Source organism: Vicugna pacos, unplaced genomic scaffold (genome assembly GCF_048564905.1).
Source record: "Vicugna pacos unplaced genomic scaffold, VicPac4 scaffold_19, whole genome shotgun sequence".
Lineage (NCBI taxonomy): Eukaryota > Metazoa > Chordata > Mammalia > Artiodactyla > Camelidae > Vicugna > Vicugna pacos.
Window position 1 is genome coordinate 54,645,215 of NW_027328740.1, and position 24,308 is coordinate 54,669,522.

At 38.5% G+C, this 24,308-nt stretch overlaps 2 pseudogenes; both read left to right on the forward strand.

The window, feature by feature from the left end:
* Nucleotides 1-15,859: 15,859 nt before the first annotated feature.
* LOC140693445 (olfactory receptor 4C11-like) lies at nucleotides 15,860-16,618 on the forward strand (annotated as a pseudogene).
* A 6,755-nt stretch (nucleotides 16,619-23,373) lies between these two features.
* Nucleotides 23,374-24,308, forward strand: LOC116278358 (olfactory receptor 4C11-like; annotated as a pseudogene).

Genomic DNA, 24,308 nt, shown 5'->3' on the forward strand with positions numbered 1-24,308 from the left:
TCCTAGAGCTGGTTTCAAGGTAAAGGCAGTTTGCTCTGGAAAACTGAGTTGGAGCGAGTGCCTCCCCTTTTATATAGCTAGGCCATTGCTTCTAACAAACAAACTCTGTGATCCGAACAAAGTAGGTGAGGACGGCTAGCACACACATTCAGATCTTATAATGGAAAATGTGGAGAAACATTCATTTATTTAGCACAAAGAGAAAGTGTACATCTAGAAACAATTACCCTGATTTCTTAGCATGTTTCCTATAGTCGGTTTCAAGGTAAAGGCAGTTTGCGCTAATAAATGACTTGGAGAGAGGATCTCCCCTAATATATATAGGTAGGCCAGTGACTCTAACCCAGTAACTCTATGTTCACAACAAGGTTTTTGAAGGTTGGCTTACACAAACATTTGGATCCCAGAATGGAACATGATGAGAAGCGTTCTCTAATCTAGCTCAAAGGGGAAAGATATATCTTGAAATACATACCCTCTTTTTCAGAATGTTTCTTTGAACTGGTTTCAATGTAAAAGCAGTTTGTACTGTAAATCGAGTTGGATTGAGAGCCTTCCCTTATATATACAGGTTGGCCAGTGCCCCTATCCCAGAAACTGTGTTAACAACAAGGTAGGTGAAGGATTGCTTCCAAACACATTTGGATCCCAGAATGGATAATGTGGAGAAATGTTCAATCATTTAACACAAAGGGTAATGTACATCTAGCAACACATACCCTGATTTCTCTGCATGTTTCCTAGAGCTGGTTTCAAGGTAAAGGCAGTTTGCGCTAGAAAGCCGAGTTGGAGCTAGTTCCTCCCTTTATATATATATAAGTAAGCCAGTGCCACTAATCCAGAAACTCTGTATTCCCAACAGGGTAGTTGATGGACGGCTTCCACACACATTTGGATCCCAGAATGGAACATGTGAGGAAGCGTTCCTTAATCAAGCAGAAAGAGCAATTTAGAAACATTTACCCTGTTTTCTCAGCATGTTTCCTAGAGCTGGTTTCAAAGTAAAGGCAGTTTGCTCCGGAAAACCAAGTTGGGGCCAGTGCCTCAACTTATATATATAGGTAGGCCAGTGCCCCTTACCCAGAAACTCTGTGTTGCCATCAAGGTAGGTGAAGGACGGCTTCCACGTACATTCAGATCCCAGAATGGATAATGTGCAGAAGCGTTCATTCATCTAGCACAAACGGTAATGTAAATCTAGCAACACTTACCCTGATTTTTCAATATGTTTCCTAGAGCCGGTTTCAAGGTAAAGGCAGAATGCTTTGGAAAACCGAGTTGGAATGAGTGCCTCCCCATATATATATATAAACAGGACAGTGCCACTAACCCAGAAACTCTATTCCCAACAAGGTAGTGGAGGGTCGGCTTCCACACTCATTTGGATCCCAGAATGGAACATGTGCAGAAGCTCTCTTTAATCAAACAGAATGGTCAATGTTATACCTAGAAACTACTACCCTGTTTTCTCAGCATGTTTCCTCATGCCAGTTTCAAGGTAAAGGCAGTTTGCTCTGAAAAACCGAGTTGGGGCCAGTGCCTCAACTTATATATACAGATAGATCAGTGTCTCTAACCCAGAAACTGTGTTTCCAACAAGGTAGGTGAAGGATGACTTCCACACACATATGGATCCAAGAATGGAATATGTGCAAAAGCTTTCATTCATCTGGCACAAAGGGCAAATTTACATCTTGAAATGCCCTGATTTCTCAGTATGTTTTCTACAGCTGGTTTCAAGGTAATGAATGTTTGCACTAAAAAACTGAGTTGGAGCAAGTGCCTTCACTAATATATATAGGTAGGCAGTGCCCCTAACCTAGAAACTCTTTGTCCCCAACAAGGTAAGTGAAGGACAATTTCTACACCACATTTGGATCCCAGAATGGAACACATGCAGAAGCTTTCATTGATTTAGCACAAAAAGCTAGAGTACATCTAGGAACAATTACCCTAATTTCTAAGCAAGTTTTCTAGACCCTCTCTCAAGGTAAAAGCACTTTGCATTGGAAAACCTAGGTGGAGCGAGTACCTCCCCTTATATATATAGGTAGCCCAGTGCCCCTAACCTAGAAACTCAATGTTCCCAACAAGGTAGGAGAAGGAAGGGCTTCACACACATTCAGGTTCCTGAATGGAACAAGTGAATAAGCATTCATTCATCTAGCAAAAGGGGCAAGTGTACATCTAGAAACCCTTATCCTGATTGCTCAGCATGTTTCCTGGAACAGGTTTCACGGTAAAGGCATTTTACACTGGAATTCTGAGTTGGAGCAATTGCTTCCCTTTATATATACAGATAGGCCAATGACCCTAACCTAGAAACTCTGTGTTCCCAACCAAGTAGGTGAAGGACTGTCTCCACACACATTTGGAACCCAGAAATTAACATGTGGAGAAGCTTTCATTCATCTAGCCCAAAGCACGTGTGTACATCTAGAAACAATTACCTTGATTTCTCAGCAAATTTCCTAGACCAGCTTTCAAAATAAAGCCAGATTGCTCTGTAAAACCGAGTTTGAGCTAGTGTCACTCAAAGGTAGGCCAGTGCCACTAACCCAAAAACTCTGTGTTTCCAACAATGTACATGAAGGAAGGCTTCCACACATATTTGGATCCCAGAATGAAACATCTGGAAAAGCATTCATTCATCTAGCACAAAGGAAAATGTTACATAGAGAAACACACTGATTTCTCATCATGTATCATGGAGCTGCTTTCAAGGTAAAGGAAGTTTGCACAGCAAAACCAATTTGGAGCGAGTGCCACCCCTTATATATATAGGAAGGACCATGCCCCTAAGCCAGGAACTCTGTGTTCCCAACAAGGCAGGTGAAGATTGGCTTACACACATATATGGATCCCAAAATGGAACATGTGGAGAAGTGTTCATTCATGTAGCACAAAGGGCAAGTGTAAATCTAGACACACTTACCCTGACTTCTCAACATATTCCCTAAGGCCAGTTTCATGGTAAAGGCCATTTGTGCTGGAAATGTATTGGAGTGAGTGCCTCCACTTATATATATATATATAGGTAGGCAATTGCCCCTAACACAGAAACACAGCATTCCCAACAAGGTAGGTGAAGAATGACTTCCACACACTTTCGGTTTCCAGAATGGACCATGTGGTGAAGCATTCATTCATCTAGCACAAAGGACAAGGGTACATGTAGAAACACTTACCATGATTTCTCAGCATGTTTTCTTGAGCAGGTTTCAAATTAAACACAGTTTGCACTAGAAAACCAAGTTGGAGTTACTGCCTCCTCTTATAAATATTTAGATAGGCCAGTAACCCTAACCCAGAAATTCTGTGTTCCCAACAAGTTAGTAAAAGGATGGCTTCCACACACATTTGGATCCCAGAATGGAACATGTGGACAAGAGTTTATTCATCTGGCACAAAAGGCAAGTGTATAATCTAGAAGCACTAACCCTGATTTCTCAGCATGTTTCCTAGATCTGGTTTTAATGTAAAGGAAGTTTGCACTGGAAAATTGAGTTGGAGCTAGTGCCTTCCCTTATATATATAGGTAGGCCAGTGCCCCAACCCAGAAACTCTGTCTCTCCAACAACATAGGTGAAGGACTGATTCCACACACTATAGATTCCCAAAATGGAACATGTGGAGAAGCATTCATTGATCTAGCACAAAGGTCAAGGGTACATCTAGAAACATTTACCCTGATTTCTCAATATATTTCCTATGGCAGGTTTTATGGTAAAGGCATTTTGTGCTGGAAAATCGAGTTGGAGTGAGTCCTCTCCTTAAATATATATAGGTAGGCCAGTGTCCCTAACCCAGTAACTCTGTATTCCCCACAAGGTAGGTGAAGACCTGCTTGCACATACATTCGGAACATATAGTGAAATATGTGGAGAAGCATACATTCACCTAGAACAAAGATCAAGGGTATATCTAGAAACATTTACCCTGATTTCTCAGTATGTTTCCTAAAGACAGTTTCAAGATAAAGATAGCTTGCACTTAAAAACCGAGTTGGAAAGAGGGCCAACCCTTATATATATAGTTTTATAGGGCCCCTAATCCAGAAAGTTTGTGTTCCCAACAAAGTAGTTGAAGAAAAGCTTCCACACACATTCAGATTCCTGAATGGAATATGTGGAGAAACGTACTTTCATATAACACAAATGGCAAGTGTACATCTAGATACAGTAACCTTGATTTCAGAGCATGGATCCTAGAGCCTGTACAAGGTAAAGGACTTTTGCGATGGAAAACCTAGTTGGAGAGAGTACCTCCCCATAGATATGTAAGTAGCATAGATCCCCTAAGCCAGAAACTCTGTGTTACCAACAAGCTAGCTGAAGGATGGCTTCCACATACATTCAGATCTCAGAAGTGAGCATGTGGAGAGGCGTTCATTCATCCAACATAAAGGACCTGGTTGCATCTAGAAACACTGTCTCTGAATTCTCAGCATGTTTCCTAGAGCCGGTTTCCAAGTAAATGCAGTTTGTTCTAGAAAACTGAGTTGGAGTGAGTGCCCCCCCATTGATATGTAAGTAGCATAGGTCCCCTAAGCCAGAAAGTCTCTGTTCCCAACAAGATAGCTGAAGGACTGCTTCCACACATATTCAGATCGCAGAAGTGAGCATGTGGAGAGGCGTTCATTTATCCAGCATAAAGGGGCTGAGTACATGTAGAAACACTGACTTTGATTTCTCAGCATGTTTCCTAGAGCCTGTTTCCAAGTAATGGCAGTTTGGCATGGAAAACCATGCAGAGGCGAGTGCCTCTCCATACATATCTAAGTAATGTAGTTCTTCTAAGTCAGAAACTCTGTGTTCCCAACAAGCCAACTGAAGTATGGCTTCCACACACATTTAGAACTCAGAAGTGAGCATGTGGAGAGGCATTCATTTATGCAGCATAAAGGGCTTGGGTACATCAAGAAACACTTACTCTGATATCTCAGCAGGTTTCCTAGAACTGGTTTCCAAGTAAAGGCAGTTTGTGCTGGAAAACTGAGTTTGAGTGATTGCCTCAGTATAGATATATAAATAGTGAAGTTCCCCTAAGCCAAAAACTCTGAGTTGCAAACAAGCTAGCTGAAGGATGGTTTCCACACACATTCATATCTGATATTAGCATGTGGAGAGGCATTCATTCATCCAGCATAAAGGGCCTGGGTACATGTAGAAACACTTATTCCATTTTCTCAGCAGGTTTCCTAGAGCTGGTTTCCAAATAAGTCAGTTTCTGCTGAAAAAACAAGTTGGAGCTTCTGCCTCCCCATAGATATGTAAGTACCATTGTACCCCTAAGCCAGAAACACTGTATTCCAACAAGATAGCTGAAGGACGGCTTCCACACACATTCAATTCTCAGAAGTGAGCATGTAGAGAGGCCTTCATTCATCTAGCATAATGGGCCTGGGTAGATCTAGAAACACTTACTCTGATTTCTCAGCATGTTTTCTAGAGCCGATTGCCAACTAAAGGCAATTTGTGTGGAAAAACGTGTTGGAGTGAGTGCCCCCATAGATATGTAAGTAACGTAGTTCTCCTAAGCCAGAGACTCTGTGTTCTCAAAACCTAACTGAAGCATGGCATCCACACACATTCAGAATTCAGAAGTGACCATGTGTACAGGCGTTCTTTTATCCAGCATAAAGGGCCTCTGGAAATCTAGAAACACTAACTCTCAATTCTCATCAGGTTTCCTGGAGCTGGTTTCCAAGTAAAGACAGTTTGCACTGGAAAACCAAGTTGAAAGGACTGCCTCCCCATAGATATATAAGTAGCATAGTTCCACTAAGCCAGAACTCTGTGTTCCCAACAAGCTAACTAAAGGACGTCTTCCACACAGATACATATCTGAGAAGTAAGCATGTGGAGAGGCATTCATTCAGCCAGTAAAAACGACCTGGGTACATCTAAAAACACTTACACTGATTTCTTAGTATGTTTTCTAGAGCCGGTTTCCAAGTAAAGGCAGTTAGCATGGAAAACCATTTGGAGTGAGTACCTCCACATAGACATATAACTAACGTAGTTCTCCTAAGCCAGAAACTCTGTATTCTCAAAATCTAGCTGAAGGATGGCTTCCATACACATTCAGACCTCAGAAGTGAGCATTTGGAGAGGCATTCATTCATATAGCATGAAGGGGATTGGTAGCACTGGAAAAACTTACTCTGATTTCTCAGCAAGGATCCTTGAGCCAGTTTCGAAATAAAGGCAGTTTGTGTTGGAATACCCATTTGGAGAAAGTGCTTCCCGATAGACATGTAAGTTACATAGTTCCCCTCACCTAAAACTCTGTGTTCCCAACACATCACATGCATGACAGCTTCAACACACATTCAGCTCTGAGATGTGAGCATGTGGAGAAACGTTGTTTCATCCAGCATAAATAGCATGGTTATACCAAGGAACACTTACTGTGATTTCTCAGCATGGTTCCCTGAGGCTGTTTCTAAATTAAGGCACTTAGCGATGGAAAACACATTGCAGTGAGTGCCTTCCTTTAGATATTTTAGTAGCGTAGTTCGCCTCATCATGAAAATCTGTGTTCCCAGCACACTACACGGAAGTGACGGCTTCCACATACATTCAGATCTGAGATGTGAGCATGTGGAGAGCCGACCTTCCATCCAGCATAAAGGGCATGGTTACACCTAGGAACTTTTACTCTAATTTCTCAGCATGGTTCCTAGAATAAGTTTTGATATTAAGGCACTTTGTTCTGGAATACATAGTTGGAGCGGGTGCTTCCCCATAGACGTGTATGTTACACAGAACCGCGCACCACGAAAATCTGTGTTCCCAACATGCTTCATCCATGATGGCTTTGACACACATTCAGATCTGAAATTTGAGCATGAGGGGAGCTGTTCTCTTATTCAGCATAAAGAGCTTTGTTCTAACTGGGAGCATGCACTCTGATTTCTCAACATGGTTCTTAGAGCCAGTTTCCAAGTAATAGGCATTTAGGGCTGGAAAACACATTTGAAGCAAGCGCCTTCCCTGAGACATTTTAGTAGCATAGTTCCGCTCACCACGAAAATCTGTGTTCACAACATGCTACATGCATGACAGCTTCCACACACATTCAGATTTGAGATGTGAACATGTGGAGAGCCGTTCTTCCATCCAGCATAAAGAGCATGGTTCCACCTAAGAACTCTTACTCTGATTTCTCAGCATGGTTCCTAGAGTCAGTTTTGAAATTAAGGCATTTGGTACTGCAATACACACTTGGAGAGAGTGCTTCCAATAGACATGTAATTTTGATACTACCCATCTCCTCAAAACTCTGTATTCCCAACATGCTAAATGCATGATAGCTTTGACACACATTCAGATCTCAGATATGAGCATGTGTTGAGCCGATTTCTCATGCAGAATAAATGGCATGCTTTTACCTAGGTATACTTATGCTGATTTCTCAGCATGGTTCCTACAGCTATTTTTGAAATAAAGGCAGTTTCTGCTGGCATATCCAGTTAGAGGGAGTGCTTCCCCATGGACAAGTAAGTTCCACAGTTACCCTTAACACAAAACTATGTTCCCAGCATGTTACATGCATGATGCCTTTGACACACAGTCAGATCTGAGATGTGAGTATGAGGAGAGCCGAATTTCCATCAATCATAAAGGACATGGTTTTACCTTGGAACACTTACTCTGATTTCTCAGCATGGTTCCTACAGTCAGCTTTGAAATTAAGGCACTTAGTCCTAGAATACATATTTGAAAAGAGTGCTTCCCTATAGACATGTATGTTACACAGAACTGCACACCACAAAAATCTGTGTTCCCAACATGCCTCATTCATGATGGCTTTGACAGAGATTCAGGTCTGAGATGTGAGTATGTGGAGAGCCATTCTTTCATCCAGTATAAAGGGCATGGTTACACCTAGGAACACTTATTACTCTAATTTCTCATGATGGAACCTACACCCAGTTTTAAAATAAAGGCAGTTTGTGCTAGAATACCTAGTTGGAGGAATTGCTTCCCCATGGACATGTAAGTTACATAGTACCTGTCACCATGAAACTGTGTCCCTTACATGCCACATGCATGCCTGTTTCAACACACATTCATATCTGAGATATGAGCTTGTGGGGAGTCGTTCTTTCACTCAGCATAAAGGGCATGCTTATACCTAGGAACACTTACTCTGATTTCTCAGCAAGGATCCTTGAGCCAGTTTTGAAATTAAGACAGTTTGTGATGGAACACACAGTTGGATCGAGTGATTCCCCATAGAGATGTATGTTACATAGTACCCCTCACCAGGAAACTCTGTGTTCCCAACACGCCACATGCATGACTGCATCGACACACATTCAGATTACAGTTGTGAGTACGTGGAGGGCCGTTCTTTCTTCCACCATAAATGGCATGGTTATATCTAGGAACACTTACTCTGATTTCTCAGCATGGTTCCTAGAGTCAGTTATGAAATTAAGTCACTTTGTTCTGGAATACACAGTTGGAACTATTGCTTCCCAATAGACATGTAATTTTCATAGTACCCCTATCCACGAAACTCTGTGTTCCCAACAGGCTGAATGCATGACTGCTTCAACACACATTCAGATGTGAGATGTGAGAATGTGGGGAGCTGTTCTTTCATTCAGCATAAAGGGCATGGTTATACCTGGGAACACTTACTCTGATTTATCAACATGGTTCTTAGAGCCAGTTTCCAAGTAAGAGGCATTTAGTGCTGGAAAACACATTTGGAGCAAAGGCTTTCCCTTAGACATTTTAGTAGTATAATTCCCCTCACCACGAAAATCTGTGTTGTCATCACACTACATGCATAACGGCTTCCACACACATTCAGATCTGAGATGTGAGCATGTGGGGAGCCGTTCTTCCATCCAGCATAAAGGGCATGGTTACACCTAGGAACTCTTACTCTTATTTCTCAGCATGGCTCCTAGAATCAGTTATGAAATTAAGGCTCTTTGAGCTGAAATACACAGTTGGAGCGATTGCTTCGCCATAGACATGTAATTTTGATAGTACTCTTCTCCATGAAACTCTGTTCTCAACATGCTACATGCATGATGGCTTTGACATACAATCAGATCTGAGATGTGAGCTTGAGAGCCGTTCTTTCATCCAGCATAAATGCCATGATTAAACCTAGGAACACTTACTCTGATTTCTCAACATGTTTCCTAGAGCCACTCTCAAAATAAAGGCAGTTTGCGCTGGAATACCAAGTTAGAGGGAGTGCTTCCCCAAGGACATGTAAGTTACATAGTACCCCTCACCACGAAACTCTGTGTACCCAACACGCCACATGCATGATGGCATCAACATTCAGAGCCCAGATGTGAGCATGTGGAGAGCCGTTCTCTCATCCAGCATAAATGGCATACTTATACCTAGGAACACTTAACACTGATTTCTCATCATGGTTCCTAGAGCCATTTTTGAAATAAAGGCAGTTAGTGCTGGTATAACCAGTTGGAGGGATTGCTTTCCCATGGACATGTCAGTTCCACAGTTACCCTCAACACAAAACAGTGTGTTCCCACACATTACATGCATGACAGTTATGACACACATTCAGATCTGAGATGTGAGTATTTGGATAGCTGAATTTCCATCCAGCATAAAGGAGATGGTTTAACCGAGGCACACTTACTTTGATTTCTCAGCATGATTCCTACAGCCAGTTTTGAAATAAAGGCAGTTTGTGCTTGAAAACCAAGTTGGTTTAGTGCCTCCCCATAGACATGGAAGAAGTGTAGTTCACCTCACCATAAAACTCTGTGTTCCCAACAAGCTACATGCATGACGGCTTCCACACACATTCAAATCTCAGATGTGATCATATGGAGAGGTGTTCTTTCATACATCATAAAGAGCTTGGTTTCACCTAGGGACACTAACTCTGATTTCTCAGCATGGTTCCTAGGTCCATTTTCAAAATAAAGGCAGTTTGTGCTGGAAGACCCAGTTGGAGGGAATGCCTCCCCATAGACATGTAATGGCAATCCAGAGTTTCTGGGTTAGGAGAACTATGCTACTTACATATCTGTGTGGAACCACTCGTTCCAGTTATGTTTTCCCAAGCAAAGTGCCTTTCCTGTCAAACGGGTTCTAGAAAACATGCTGAGAAATCAGATTAAGTTTTTCTATATGTACACATGCCATTATAAAAGATGAAAGAACGCATCTCCAGATTTTGCATTCTGGGATCCAAATGTGTGTGGAAACTTTCCTAGCTAGCTTGTTAACACAAAGTTTCTTGGTTAGGGGCACTACGCTACTTTCATATCTATGAGGATGCAGTTGCTCCAGCTTGCGTTTCCAGTGCAATATGCCTTTCCCTTAAAACCAGCTCTAGGTAATATGCTGAGGTGTCTGAATAATTGTTTCTAGATATACCCAGGCTCTTTATGCTAGATGAAAGAACGCCTCTCCACACGCTCCATTCTGGGATCTGAATGTATGTGCAGGCTGTCCTTCAGCTAAATTTTTGGTAACAGAGAGTTTCTGGGTCAGGGATCTTCTTTATTGACATTATCTATGGGGAGGCACTGGCTAAAGCAAGTTTTTGCAACTCAAAGTGCCTTTCCCTTGAAACCAGCTCTAGAAAACATACTGAGATATCAAAGTAAGTGTTTCTAGATTTACTCACGTCTTTTATTGTGGAAGAAAAAACGCCTCTCCACATACACCATTCTGGGATCCGAATGTGTGTGGAAGCCATCCTTCAGCTAATTTCTTTGCAACACATAACTTCTGGGTAATGAGAAATATGCTACTTACATATCTATGTGGAGGCAGTGGCTTCAGGTCGGTTTTCCAGTGCAAAGTGTCTTTCTTTGGAACTGGCTCTAGGAAACATACTGAGAAATCAGAGTAAGTGTTTCTAGAAGTACCCATTCCCTTTATACTAGATGAAAGAACGCCTCTCCACATACTCCATTCTAGGAACCAAATGTGTGTGGAAGCCTTCTTTCAGCTAGCTTGTTGGCAACACAGAGTTTCTGGGTTAGGGGAACAACAGTACTTACATATCTATGGGTAGGCACTGACTCCAGCTCGGTTTTCCAGCACAAAGTGTATTTCCCTTGAAATGGGCTCTAGGAAACATGCTTAGAAATCAGAGTAAGTGTTTCTATATGTACCCATGCCCTTTATTCTAGATGAAAGATCGCCTATCTACATGTCTCATTCTCAGATACGAGTGTGTGTGGAAGCTGTCTTTCAGCTATCTTGTTGGCAACAAACAGTTTCTGATTTTGTGAATCTACCTTATTTGCATATCTATGGGGAAGCACTGGCTAAAGCATGGTTTTCCAGTGCAAAGTGCATTTCTCTTGAAACTGTCTCTAGGAAATAGGCTGAGATAACAAGGGTAAGTGTTCCTATATATACCCAAGATACTTTATGTTAGAAGTAAGAACGCCTCTCCACAAGCTCCATTCTGGGATCCAGATGTGTGTGGAATCCTTCCTTCAGCTAAATTGTTGGCAACACTGAATTTCTGGGTTAGGGGAACTACGCTTCTTACATATCTATGGGAAGGCTCTCGCTCCAGCTCCGTTTTCCAGCGCAAAGTGATTTTCCCTTGAAAAGGCTCTAGGAACCATGCTGAGGAATTAGACTAAGTGTTTCTTGATGTACTCATGCCCTTTTTGCAAGATGAAAGAACACCGCTCCACATACACTATTCTGGGATCCAAATGTGTGTCAAAATTTTTCTTCAGCTAGCTTGTTGGCAATGCAGAGTTCCTGCATTAGGGGAACTAGGCTACTTACATATCTACCATAGTCACTAGCTCCAGCTTATTTCTTCAGTGCAAAGTGCCTTTCCACTGAAACCGGCTCTAGGAAACATGCTGAGATATCAGTGTAAGTGTTTCTAGATGTACGCATGCCCTTTATGCTAGTAGAAAGGATGCCTCTCCACATGCTGCATTCTGAGATCCAAATGTGTGTGGAAGCTTTCCATCAGCTAGCTTGTTGGCAACACAGAGTTTCTGGGCTAGAGGAACTTCGGTATTTACGTATCTATGGGGAGGCATTCACTCCAGCTTCATCTTCCAGTGCAAAGTGCCTTTCCATTTCAACCGACTCTAGGAAAGATGATGAGAAATCAGAGTATGTGTTTCTAGATGTACCCATACCCTTTATGGTGGAAGGAAGAACGCCTCTCCACGTGCTCCATTCTTTGACCTGAATGTGTGTATAAGCCGTCCTTCATCTAGCTTGTTGGGAAAACATAGTTTCTAGGTCAGGGGAACTATGATACTTATATATCTACTGGAGGCACTCGATCCAGCTCAGTTTTCCAGTGCAGAGTGCCTTTCCCTTGATACTGGCTCTAGGAAATATGCTGAGAAATCAGAGTATGTATAGATGTACCCATGCCATTTATGCTAGATGAAAGAATGCCTCTCCACATGCTACATTCTGGGATCTGAGTGTGTGTGTGGAAACCATCCTTCAGCTAGCTTGTTGGTAACAGTGTTTCTGAGTTGGGGGAATTACTTTATTTGCAAATCAATGGGGAGGCACTGGCTAAAGCATGGTTTTCCAGCATGAAAGACCTTCCCCTTGAAACCAGCTCTAGGAAACATTCTGAGAAATCAGAGTATGTGTTCTAGATGCTCCCATGCCCTTTATGGTGGAAGAAAGAATGCATCTCCACGTGCTCCATTCTTTGATCTGAATGTGTGTGTACACCGTCTTTGAGCTAGATTGTTGGCAACAGAATTTCTGGGTTAGCGGTAATATGCTACTTTCATATCTATGTGAAGGCACTGGCTCCAGCTGTTTCCCAGCACAAAGGGCCTTTCCCTTGAAATCAGCTTTAGGAAACATGCTGAGAATTAAGAGTAAGTGTTTCTTCATGTACCCATGCCCCTTATGCTAGATGAAAGAACGCCTCTCCACTTGTTCCATTCTGGTATCCAAATGGTTGTGGAAGCTGTCCTTCAGCCAGCTTTATGGCAACACAGAGTTTCCAGGTTGGTGGAACTACACTACTTACATATCTGTGGGGATGCTCTGGCTCCAGATTGGTTTTCCTGCCCAAAGTGCCTTTCCTTTGAATCCAGCTATAGGAAACAGGCTGATAAGTCAGAGTAATTGTTTATAGATGTACCATGACCCTACTGCTAGATAAAAGAACGCCTCTCCATGTGTTCCATTCTTGGAACAGAATGTGTGTGAAAGCCGTCTTTCAGCTAGCTTGTTGGCAACACAGAGCTTCTGGGTAAGGAGAACTTCGCTACTTACATATCTATGGGGAGGCACTCACTCCAACTCGGTTTTGCAGTGCAAATCGCCTTTACTTGGAAACTGGCTCTAGGAAACATGCTGAGAAATCAGTCAGTGTTTCTAGGTGTACTCGGGCCCTTTATGTTGCATTAATAAATGCCTCTCCACATTCTCACTTCTGAGATCTGAAGGTGTGTGGAAGCCATCCTTCAGCTGGCTTGTTGGGAACACAGAGTTTCTGGGTTAGGGGAAGTACGCTACTTATATATCTATGGGGAGGCATTCATTTCAACTTGGTTTTCCAGTGCAAGCTGCTTTTACTTGGAAACCAGCTCTAGGAAACATGCTGAGAAATCAGAGACATGGTTTCTATTTGTACCCAGGCCCTTTATGCTGGATGAATGAACACCTCTCCACATGCTCACTTCTGAGATCTGAATGTGTGTGGAAACCATCCTTTAGCTAGCTTGTTCAGAATATGTGATTTGAATCCTTTATTCAATCTCGTCTGCTTTGATAGCCATGTTTTAGGACTTTTTGTTGCTGCAAACAGTGGGTTCATGTGTCTGTGAAACTTCCGTCTCTTGATTGGTTCCTATATAGTCATTCTGTACTCCCTAAGTACACATAGCTTGGAGCCGGGACACAAAGCCCTCTCTACCTTTGTCTCCCACATCACAGCAGTTGTCTTCTTTTTTGGGCCTGCACATTTGTGTTTCTGAGACCTGCAGCTACTTTGCCTATTGATAAAGCAGTTGCTGTGTTCTACACGATGATAACTCCCATGTTAAATCCTTTAATCTATACCTTGAGAAATGACCAGATGTAAAATGCCTTTAGGAAATTATGTAGTAGGAAAGTAATTTCAGGTTATCAATAAAATATGTGTGGAGTCCAATGTTCATTCAACTGATGAAAAGATCAAAAGGATGTTATTGGGGATTTCAGCAAAGAATATCTATGAGATAAAGACAAAAATTAACCACTAAAAATCATTGATTCTGCATGGAGGGGATAAGAAATGGATGCAAGAAAAGGGAGAAACACCTAGCCCAGGACTAAACTTTGCTTGAAACATTCTAGTAGATTGGGGCTTAATATTACTTGTTTCTTTAATGTACATTGATTAGTAAGCTTTCATTGTAATAAAATAAAATAAAATAAAAACATCTTGTTATTGAACAATAATCTTTATAACAATCCAAAGTAGGCACTGCTATTATCTCCATTTTGCAGGTCAGGAAACAAACACAAGGGGGAAAGTTCCAGAACAGAAATATTAAAGAACCAGTAACCAGAATCTAACAGACCCCTCAGACCATGTTCTTATGCCACTGTCATACACTGCCAGGCAATAAGATAGAAAGGTAGTGCAATTATACTATTTACCATTTATTGAGATAGGACTGTGCTGGAATATATAATGCATGTATGTATATGTTACATACTTAGTTGTATGCATAATTATTATACTAATATATAAATTAGTTTATTACATATAACTAAATTCTAAAACTTTGTATTAATAACTTTGCCCATTTTAATACATTATACTTGATAGTCGTGTGTTGACTGTAACACTGTAGGATGTAACCACTTTAAGAGTATAAATGCAGTGGACCATTTAACCTCCAATGGGTAGTAAAGCATATTACACCACATTTCCAAATTTCTTTGTAGCATTCAGAATCATTTTCTATCACTCATTTCACCATCTTATGCTGATAACCCATCAGAAAAAGTAGTGGTTCAAGTAAAATAATATTTTAATATGAGGCATGAATTTCAATTTATAACATAAATAAATAGTCATACCCCATAAAGTACTTACCTACTTGATAATAGTAGTTTCTACAAGTAGCACAATGTCTGGTTCACAAAAAATGCTGAATTAATAAAGGCAGATATAATGCATGATGAATAAATTTAATAAAATACATTCTAAGTAAGATAGAGAAAGAAAAATACCATATGATATCACTCATATATGGAATCTAAAAAAAAGGAAAAAAGACACAAATGAACTTATTTACAAAACAGAAACATACTACAGATACAGAAAACAAACTTAGGGTTACCAGTGGAGGAAAGGTGGTGAAAAGGGATAAATTGGGAGTTCAAGATTTGCAGATACTAATAAATACATAAAAATTAAAGTTAAGTTTCTACTGTCTAAGAGCAAGGAACTATATTCAATATCTTACAGTAACCTATAATGAAAAAGAATAAGATAACAAATATATATATATGTGTGTGTGTGTGTATGATTGAAACATTATGCTGTACACCAGAAATTGACACATTATATACTGATGAGACCTCAATTTAAAAAAATACAGAGCAAAAAATTACTGCTGGAGACTAGGACACTTTTTCTACCTTTATCTTTTTCAGACTCTGTGAAGAATTCTAGCTATATTTCTTTGAGAAACCACAATTTGTTTCACCTCCTGCTTAAAGTATGATTAAGAAAGAAATTGAAACTGAGGATGTCATCATATGAACAAATTTCTTGCCTTGATATTCTCCCTGCTCTTAGCCAGATTTCTTCATTTTATGAATGTGAATAGGATTCTAAGAAGCAAAATATGGTGTTTGTAATCTTCTTCATTTTCTATATGGGAGCCATGCTGGGAAATTTGCTTATTACTGTGACCAGCAAGTCCAGCTGGACACTTGGGATTCCCCATGTACTTCTTCCTATTTTGTCTTTGATTGATACCTGCTTTTCAACTTCCTTGGACCCCAAACTAATTGTAGATGCAGTCTGCAAAGAAAATAATGTCCTACAATGAGTGCATGACTTAAGTATTTTCACTGCATTTATTTGGCATCATGGAGGTCTTTGTTCTCCTCATGGCCATGGATTACTATGTAGCCATCTGCAAGCCCTTGTGTTACCCAGGTATCATGAGCTGCCAGGTCTGCATCATCTTGATTGTTCTTGTATGGATAGGGTCTTTTAGATTAACCTGGCCTTGAGATTACCTTTTTGTGGGTCCAATTTGATTGATGAATTCTGTGATATGCAGCCCTTGTAGAAACTTGCAAGCATGGATATTTATGTGATGAAACTGTTGGTGCTGTTTAATAGTGGGGCCATTTGCACAAGCAATTTTCTAATTCTGATAATTTAATACACAGTTATCTTGCATTTAGTGCAAAAGCACAGTACAGAGGGAGAAAAAAAGCTCTCTTGCACGTCCCACATCACTGTAGTTGTCTTATTTTTGGTCCATGTACATTTATATATATCCACTCCCCCAACCACATTCCCCACAGGCAAGATGGTGGCAGTATTTTATACTATTGGAACATCCTTTCTCAATTCACTCATCTACACGCTAATGAATGCAGAAGTGAAAAATGCCATGAGAAAGTTATAGCATATCAAAACTTCATCAGAAAACAAAAGATGAATTGAAACATAGTTTGACTGAATCTGTACAGATATCAAACATGAGGGTGTCTGATTATTGTGGGAAGGACATATAATCATTTATGATTGTGAGTTGTATCTTTTTGAGTCTACATGCAAAATGAATGACAGTCTTCTTATAGTTAATTTTTTCCTTTTTTAAAAAAAATTTTATTGAGTTATAGTCAGTTTATAATGTTGTGTAAGTCTTCTTATACTTTAAGTGGCCCAAACTTACCAATTCAAACTGTGTCTCCAGTCAAAGTTTATTCAAATAAATTCAGAAAAATGGCATTAAATTTTCTTCTTATTAATTCTTTTTTCCTTCTGGGACATTACAAAGTTCAGTGTCAAACTGGTGTCTCAAAATTGGCATGTCATGCATATGTAGAGTTATATATATATAAAAGAATGGACATACCATGATTTGGTCATAAATTCATTTAACTATACCTCCATTACACCACCACATGCACACACACACAATACAGGGGTTTATGATTATTTGCATTCCAGAGAAATGAATGAATGAAGGTAAGATATATAGAAGAAAATAAAACAAGCTAATCTGTTATTGTAAATATAAAACTAAAATAATAGAGTAGGAAGAAGTTATAAAGGTAAAGAAAACCTAGGAGTTTATGTGGTTTAAAGTACTTGAAATCAAATTAAAACTGGGAGCATTACATGAATTTTTAAAACGATCTGGGACACAATGTCCATCCAATGTATAATTTTGCAGTTATCACTTATGTTCCAAAGTGATTTACCTAAAAGAGAAACTATGACTTCTATCTATCTTTTCATTTTAGGAAGAAGTAGAGCACCTGATATATGTCAAGTGCTTTTTTGTTATCATGCTTTCAACTCAAAAAAAATAGTACAAAGTTAGGTACATCTATTGAAAGTATACAGATTAAAACTCCGAAGTCCAGAGAAGTAAGTGAATCTTACTTTGCTAAGGTTATTTTGCTAAGTAAAAAGGCAAGGTTTTAAACCACTTCCATATGTTTTCCAAGTCAGTAATATACACATCTACTCGACTTTATCCCATAATTCAAACATCTGCAAAATGGCCTAAAACACAGGAAACTTTAAGAATTGATGCAGTGATCACAAAGATCACAGGAATTGATGCAGTGATCACTGTCCTTGTTTTAGCTTCATGATGGGTGGTAGAACATAAAGATTAAGAGTATGAGCTCTAGACTCAGACTGGATGGATCTAAATCCTGGCTCTGCCACCTTGTAGCCTTGTAACATCAGGAAATACAGATGAAATTCTGGGCCTCAATTTTTCTGTGCAAATTAGAAATGAAAATAATCCATATTTTATTGGCTTGTTATGAGGTTAAAAATGATGGCACACGTAAAGAACGTTGAATAAATGAGACAACCTAGCATGCACTATGTATTTTCATTAGAAAATGCATTTTCATGAATATTTACTGAAATTTGTATTTCTATAATAACAGCCATCTTATATATACACACTAACAGTACTTTTATTTTATTATGTTGAGATATGTGCTTTCTACACCCAATTTGCTAAGTGTTTTTTTTCTTTTCATGAAAGGATGTTGTATTTCATCAAATATCTTTTCTGCATTTATTGATCTGATAACATCATTTTTATATTTTATTATATAAATGTGGTATATCACATTTAGGAAGTCAAGAATGCTTACTTGGGAAATTAATGTCTCTTCAATATATGGTATTGGGAAAACTGGATAACCACAGGCAGAAAAATAAATTTGTCTCCACCCAACCCAACTACTCACAAATATTAATTTAAAATAGACCAGACATTTAAACATAAGGCAAATCACCATAAACTCCTAGAAGTGTACATAAGAAAGAGGCCCCTGGACATTGGTCCTGAGAATGATTTTTTGGATATATTAAAACACAAGCAACAAAAGTGAAAATAAACAAATGAGAATATATCCACTAAAAAGCTTATGCACAGCAAGAGAAACAGTAAAAAGAATGAAAAGAAAACCTATAAATTGAGAGAAAATATTTACAAACCATGTATCTTCATATCCAAAATATATAAAGACAGAAACGCAATAACAAACAAACAAACCAATTAAAGACTGGGCAGAGGACCTGAAAAGATATTTCTTCCAAGGAAGGCATCAAAATGGCCAACATGCAGGTAAAACAGATGTTCAACCTCAATAATCAGGAAAATGCAAATGAAAATAAGATTCCACCTCACACTTGTTAGAACGTGTATCTTCAAGAAGACAAGCAGTAACAGGTGTTGGTGAAGATACAGAGAAAAGGGAGCCCATCCATGCACACTGTTAGTGGGAATGTAAGTGGATGCAGCCACTTTTAAAACTACTATGTAGTTTCCTCAAGAAATTAAAACTTCAACTGCAATATGATACAGTTATCAAGTTCAGGGTGTATATCTAAGGAAATTAAATGAATATCTGCACTGCCATGTTGATTACAGCACTGTTCAATATAGTCAAGATATGGAAACAACCTAAGTATCAGCCAATGGATTAAAAAATGTGATATATATATATATATATATATGTAATATATTATATATAATCTTGCATCACATGGTGTATTTGTCACACCTAATTCATTGATGTCAACAAATTTGTACATTAAATGCATCAAAAGTATTTAAAAATTATTGTATTAAAAGTAAAAAGTATACATTTCAACTAATAATTCTGTTTTTCTTCTCCAGAATCTATCCAGGATACCACATTACTTTTAGTTGTCATATTTCCTTCAGCTGCTCCAAAGGGTGACAGTTTCTCTGACTTTTCTCATCTTTGATGACCTTGACAGTTTTCAGAAATACTAGTCATACATTTTATACAGAAATCTTACATTGGGGTTTGATATTTTATTCAAGATCACACTGGGGTTATGGGTTATTGGGAGATAAACTGCAGGGGTAAATCACCCTTTTCACCACACATCAGTAGCTACATACTCTCAGTGTGACTTACCACTATTGATGCTAACCTTGATCACCTGGCTGAGAAAGTGTCATGTTTCTCCTCCATAGTTACTTTTTCCCCACATTCCACACTACCTTTTAGAAATTAGTCACTATGTACCATCAATAAAAAAAGAGATGACTCTTTGAGAGCAGAGTATCTACATAATTATTAGGAATTATTTTTGATGTGAGATTTGTCTATACTCCCCTATTATTTAGTTATTTAATTATTTATGTCATTATGAACTCATGGACTTTTATACTGTGTGTTACAGTTCAACTCATTGTTACTTATTTTGCTGCTGAATTATCTTTCCATCTTTGTCCACTGGAGGTACATTCACTCAGCTCCTGTGTCACACTGGCATATTATCATCACTGTGTGGATCTTTTCATTATTCCTTACTGTCTAGCACTACAAGATGCTCCATGTCATCTTGTCCATTCACTACCCTAGACCTAGAATCAGCCATTTCTTTAAGAGGTCCTAGTTTATTTTATTGGAGGACAGTATTAGGAAACAAGACCTGGGTACTAGAAGACAATTGTTTTTAATTCTAGTCAAAATATGTCATTTATTGCACAAATGAACATCTTTTATTGCATGCATAGGCCACCTTTATTTTTTCATAATCTAATAATGTATATTAAATGTTAAGTTCTTTATAACATCTGTTTTTCAATTGGAATGGAAGGCACATTTTAGGGAATGACTTTCCCCAGACTCCTATATTTTGCATCATTCATACTTAAATAGTCCTTCAGGGAAGACAAAAGAGAAGCATTTTTTTTCAGTCAAAATATTGTGTGAGAGTGGATTTCAGAAAGTGTGCGATGAATCTGGGATCAACTCAGATTGGCATTGAGGTCAGAAGCTAAGTCTCTTTGTGAGATCATAGAGATCCTGGCTCCCAGTGAACATCCTAAATTCTACATATGCTCTTATCATAACTGGTAAGTTTTCTAAGGCACTTGAAGAAGTGTAGAAGTTTTAGGGAACCTATAAGTGCTTTACAATCTCGAATGAGCAGATGGGAATAAAATGTGCACACAGCACCTGATGGAAATAGGCACTACTACTGGTAGATGTGGTGTGATAGATAACCAAACAGAAATATTGCTACTTGAGAATTTCAGGAAATTCTCCATGAATATGATGATTTTGCTGTATATATAGCAGAATACAATTCTCCTTCATCAATGGGTAACTGAGTACAGAGTGGTGTCAAACATGATTCAATTGTATTTATGGCAAATTCTCCTAATTCATTCATGCAACAAATATTTACTATTAAACACCTACTTTTTTGTAAAAACTTAAATTTGGCAGTAAAGAGATAAAACTCGCTTTCCTTGTGTTACTTTGTTCTAAGTTATGCCATCCTTGCATTATCATTCATATATATGTTAGTGAAATATACAAATGTGTCAGTGTCCATCTGCATCTGGATACAGATAGGTATATGGATAAAGATAGGGCATAATAGTTGTTAGAAACTGCAAACCAGTTTTCATTTCTGATTGCTGAAGAGTTGTGAAAAACACGTAGTTTGAAAACTTTTTGAAATTTGTTGAGCTGACTCACCATCTCTCATTCAAATTCTAGATCTTAATATTGCTCTAAGAATTTCACTATCCCTACTGCCTACATTAGAAGATAGTTGTTGTAGTAATATGCTAATATAAACAAATTATTTACTAAGATAAAGTTTTTGAAAGTTTTATTTTTAATGCAGCATAATTATGACATATATTAAAATATTACCCAAGGGAATATTTTAAAATGTGGGTCATCCCCCAACTTTGATACCAAGATGCAATTTTCCCATTCAGAGATCACAAATTTCATGCTATTTTGGTGCACTCCTAAAAGTAATTTATATGAATGTATCTATATGTGATCTACATTATTCTGCTGTTGATACAAATGTCACCATCCTAAGCACACAGTTTTGAACTCTTCCACTTTACAATGTAATTTAGAAGCTGTTGCATATATATCTGCTTCATTTTGGTTGATGAATGATTCAGTGATAGTTGGTCCCTGATTTATTCAGCTCACTTCTGATAGGCACTGAAGTTGTTTCCTATCTTTTGCTACCACAAAAGGGGCTGCAGTGATTATCTTTGTGCCTGTGAATGAGGTTATCTATAGCAAGTAGAATCACTAGACCTATGATTGTATACAGTTGTAATATCATCGATGTTGGAAATCACTTCATAAAGACTGCTCCTACTTAAATATCTAGCAAAAAAGCCTTGAGATTTTTTTCCACATCATTTTCAGCACTATTAAAAAGACTCTTATTAGAAGATCACTTTGTTAGTTCAATGTGTAGAAAGATATCTGTTTGGGATTTAAATTTGAACTTATTTAACTAGAATGAAGTTGAGCATATTTTCATATGCTTAATTATTTTTAATAATGTTTCTTTTGAAATTAGTTATTTTGCTGTAATTCACATGTGCTGTGTTTTAAAAGACAGATCTCTGAAATTCACTTATATTTGAGGAAATTATGCCTTTTTCTGGTATTTATGCCATAAATATATTTTACCAGTTTGACACTTATGCTATGCTATTAACTGCAGTATTATTTGGAAAATATTTGTGATGAAGTACACAAAAGCATTTGCCCATCATTGGTATATATGAATAAATAATAATTTCTTTCCTTTTTCTATCTTCTCTTACTGAAGTCAGGGTTTGGGACACTCAAGAATATAGATCCAAACAATTCTATTGAAGTTTCTATCACTTGGGGCATCCTGAGCTGATTTTCCATATTTCCTGGTGCTTAACAGGAATAAAAGTTGAAATATTATTCAGATGTTTGGCAAGTGTTCTCACTCTATTCATCTTTGTGCTGTAGCATCTGCTTTTGTTTTAAGAAAATGTTGACAGACTCAGAAAAATAATGAATAAGGGGAAGAATTTAACTTTGAACAAAACAGTATGATTTTAAAAGTACAAAGTTTAATGATAAAAGCTGAACTTGTAACAGTAAGCAACTGGAAATGTTTCAGAGGTAAAGTAAAAAGAAATCAGCTTAGTCAAAGGCAAAAGATTAAAGTAAATCACAAGATGTGCTGAACCAACTGAGTGTTCATTGCTAAAACTATGTTTCTCTCCCATTCACTTACTTCTCCCTCTCCCCCCATTCACCCACTTATGTGTGTGTGTGTGTGTGTGCGTGTGTGTGTGTGTGTGTGTGTATCTTCAGGTTTAATTAAGGAAGCTAAATTAACTATCAAATATTAAAACATAATTCTTTGAATGTTCAGAATATTTACTAGAAGTTATTTTATAAATGGCCTAGCAGGTTCAAGTAATGTGAAAGCATATTAGGGTAAGTCATGCATAAACTTTCCCTTTTTTTTGCAACATGTTATCTTACTAGGTCTTTGCTGAAAACTGGGAAAAATATTCTTCCCAGGAAATTATCCACATGCCAAATCCCCTAAAGTCATGTTTATTATACCCAAAGAATCAGTTATTTTCTCATTATCTAAATGAATCATTGTTTTCATAAGCAATCAGTTAAGTACACAGAATAAATGTCATGATTTTCATTTTATTCAGGAATAAACAACATGGAAAGTAAGTGATTACCCACTGGAAAGTGGCAGTTCCAAGAATGAGCACATGCATTTGACATCCAACGATAGTATTCATGTCTTAATATTTTTTCCTTTGCAGATTTATTACTTTTAATCTGTACTTTCTCCACTTTGATTGAAACAATGCAGCCAAATAACAGTGTAACTGAGTTCATACTCTTAGGATTGACACCAGATCCTATGAGGCAGAAAATGGTGTATGTAATCTTCTCCATTTTCTATGTGGGAAACTTGGTGGGGAATTTGTTTATTATCGTGACCATCAAGTCCAGCTGGATACTTGGGAGCCAACCGTACTTCTTCCTATTTTATTTGTCCTTGGCTAATATCTGATTTTAAACTTCAACAACCCCCAGACTAAATGTGGATGCCCTGTCTGCCAAAAAAATCGTATCTTACAATGAGTGCATGACTCAAGTCTTTGCACTACATTTCTTTGGCTGCATGGAGAACTTTGTTCTCATCCTCGTGGCTGTTGACCGTTAAATGGCCATCTGCAAACCCTTGCATTACCCAAATATCATGAGCCACCAGGTCTGCATTATCCTGGTCACTCTTGCATAGATAGGGTCTTTTATACATTCTATGGCTCAGATTGTCTTGGCCTTGAGATTGACCTTCTGTGGACCCAATCTGATTGATCACTATTGCTGTGACTTGCAGCCTTTGTTGAAACTTGCCTGCATGGACACCTATGTGATCAATCTGCTGTTGGCAACTAATAGTGGGGCCAATTGCTCCAGCAGTTATGTAATTCTGATGACCTCTTACATTCTTATTCTCCATTCCCTGCAAAACCACAGTGCAGAAGCGAGGAAGAAAGCTCTCTCCAATTGCACTTCCCACATCATTGCAGTCATCTTATTCTTTGGCCCATGTATATTTATGTATACACGACCCCCCCAACCACTTTCCCCATGGACAAGATGGTGGCAGTATTTTATACTATCGGAACATCCTTTCTGAATTTAATCATCTACACACTGAGGAATGCAGAAGTGAAAAATGCCATGAGAAATTTATGGCATGTCAAAATTACATCAGAAAGCAAAAGATGA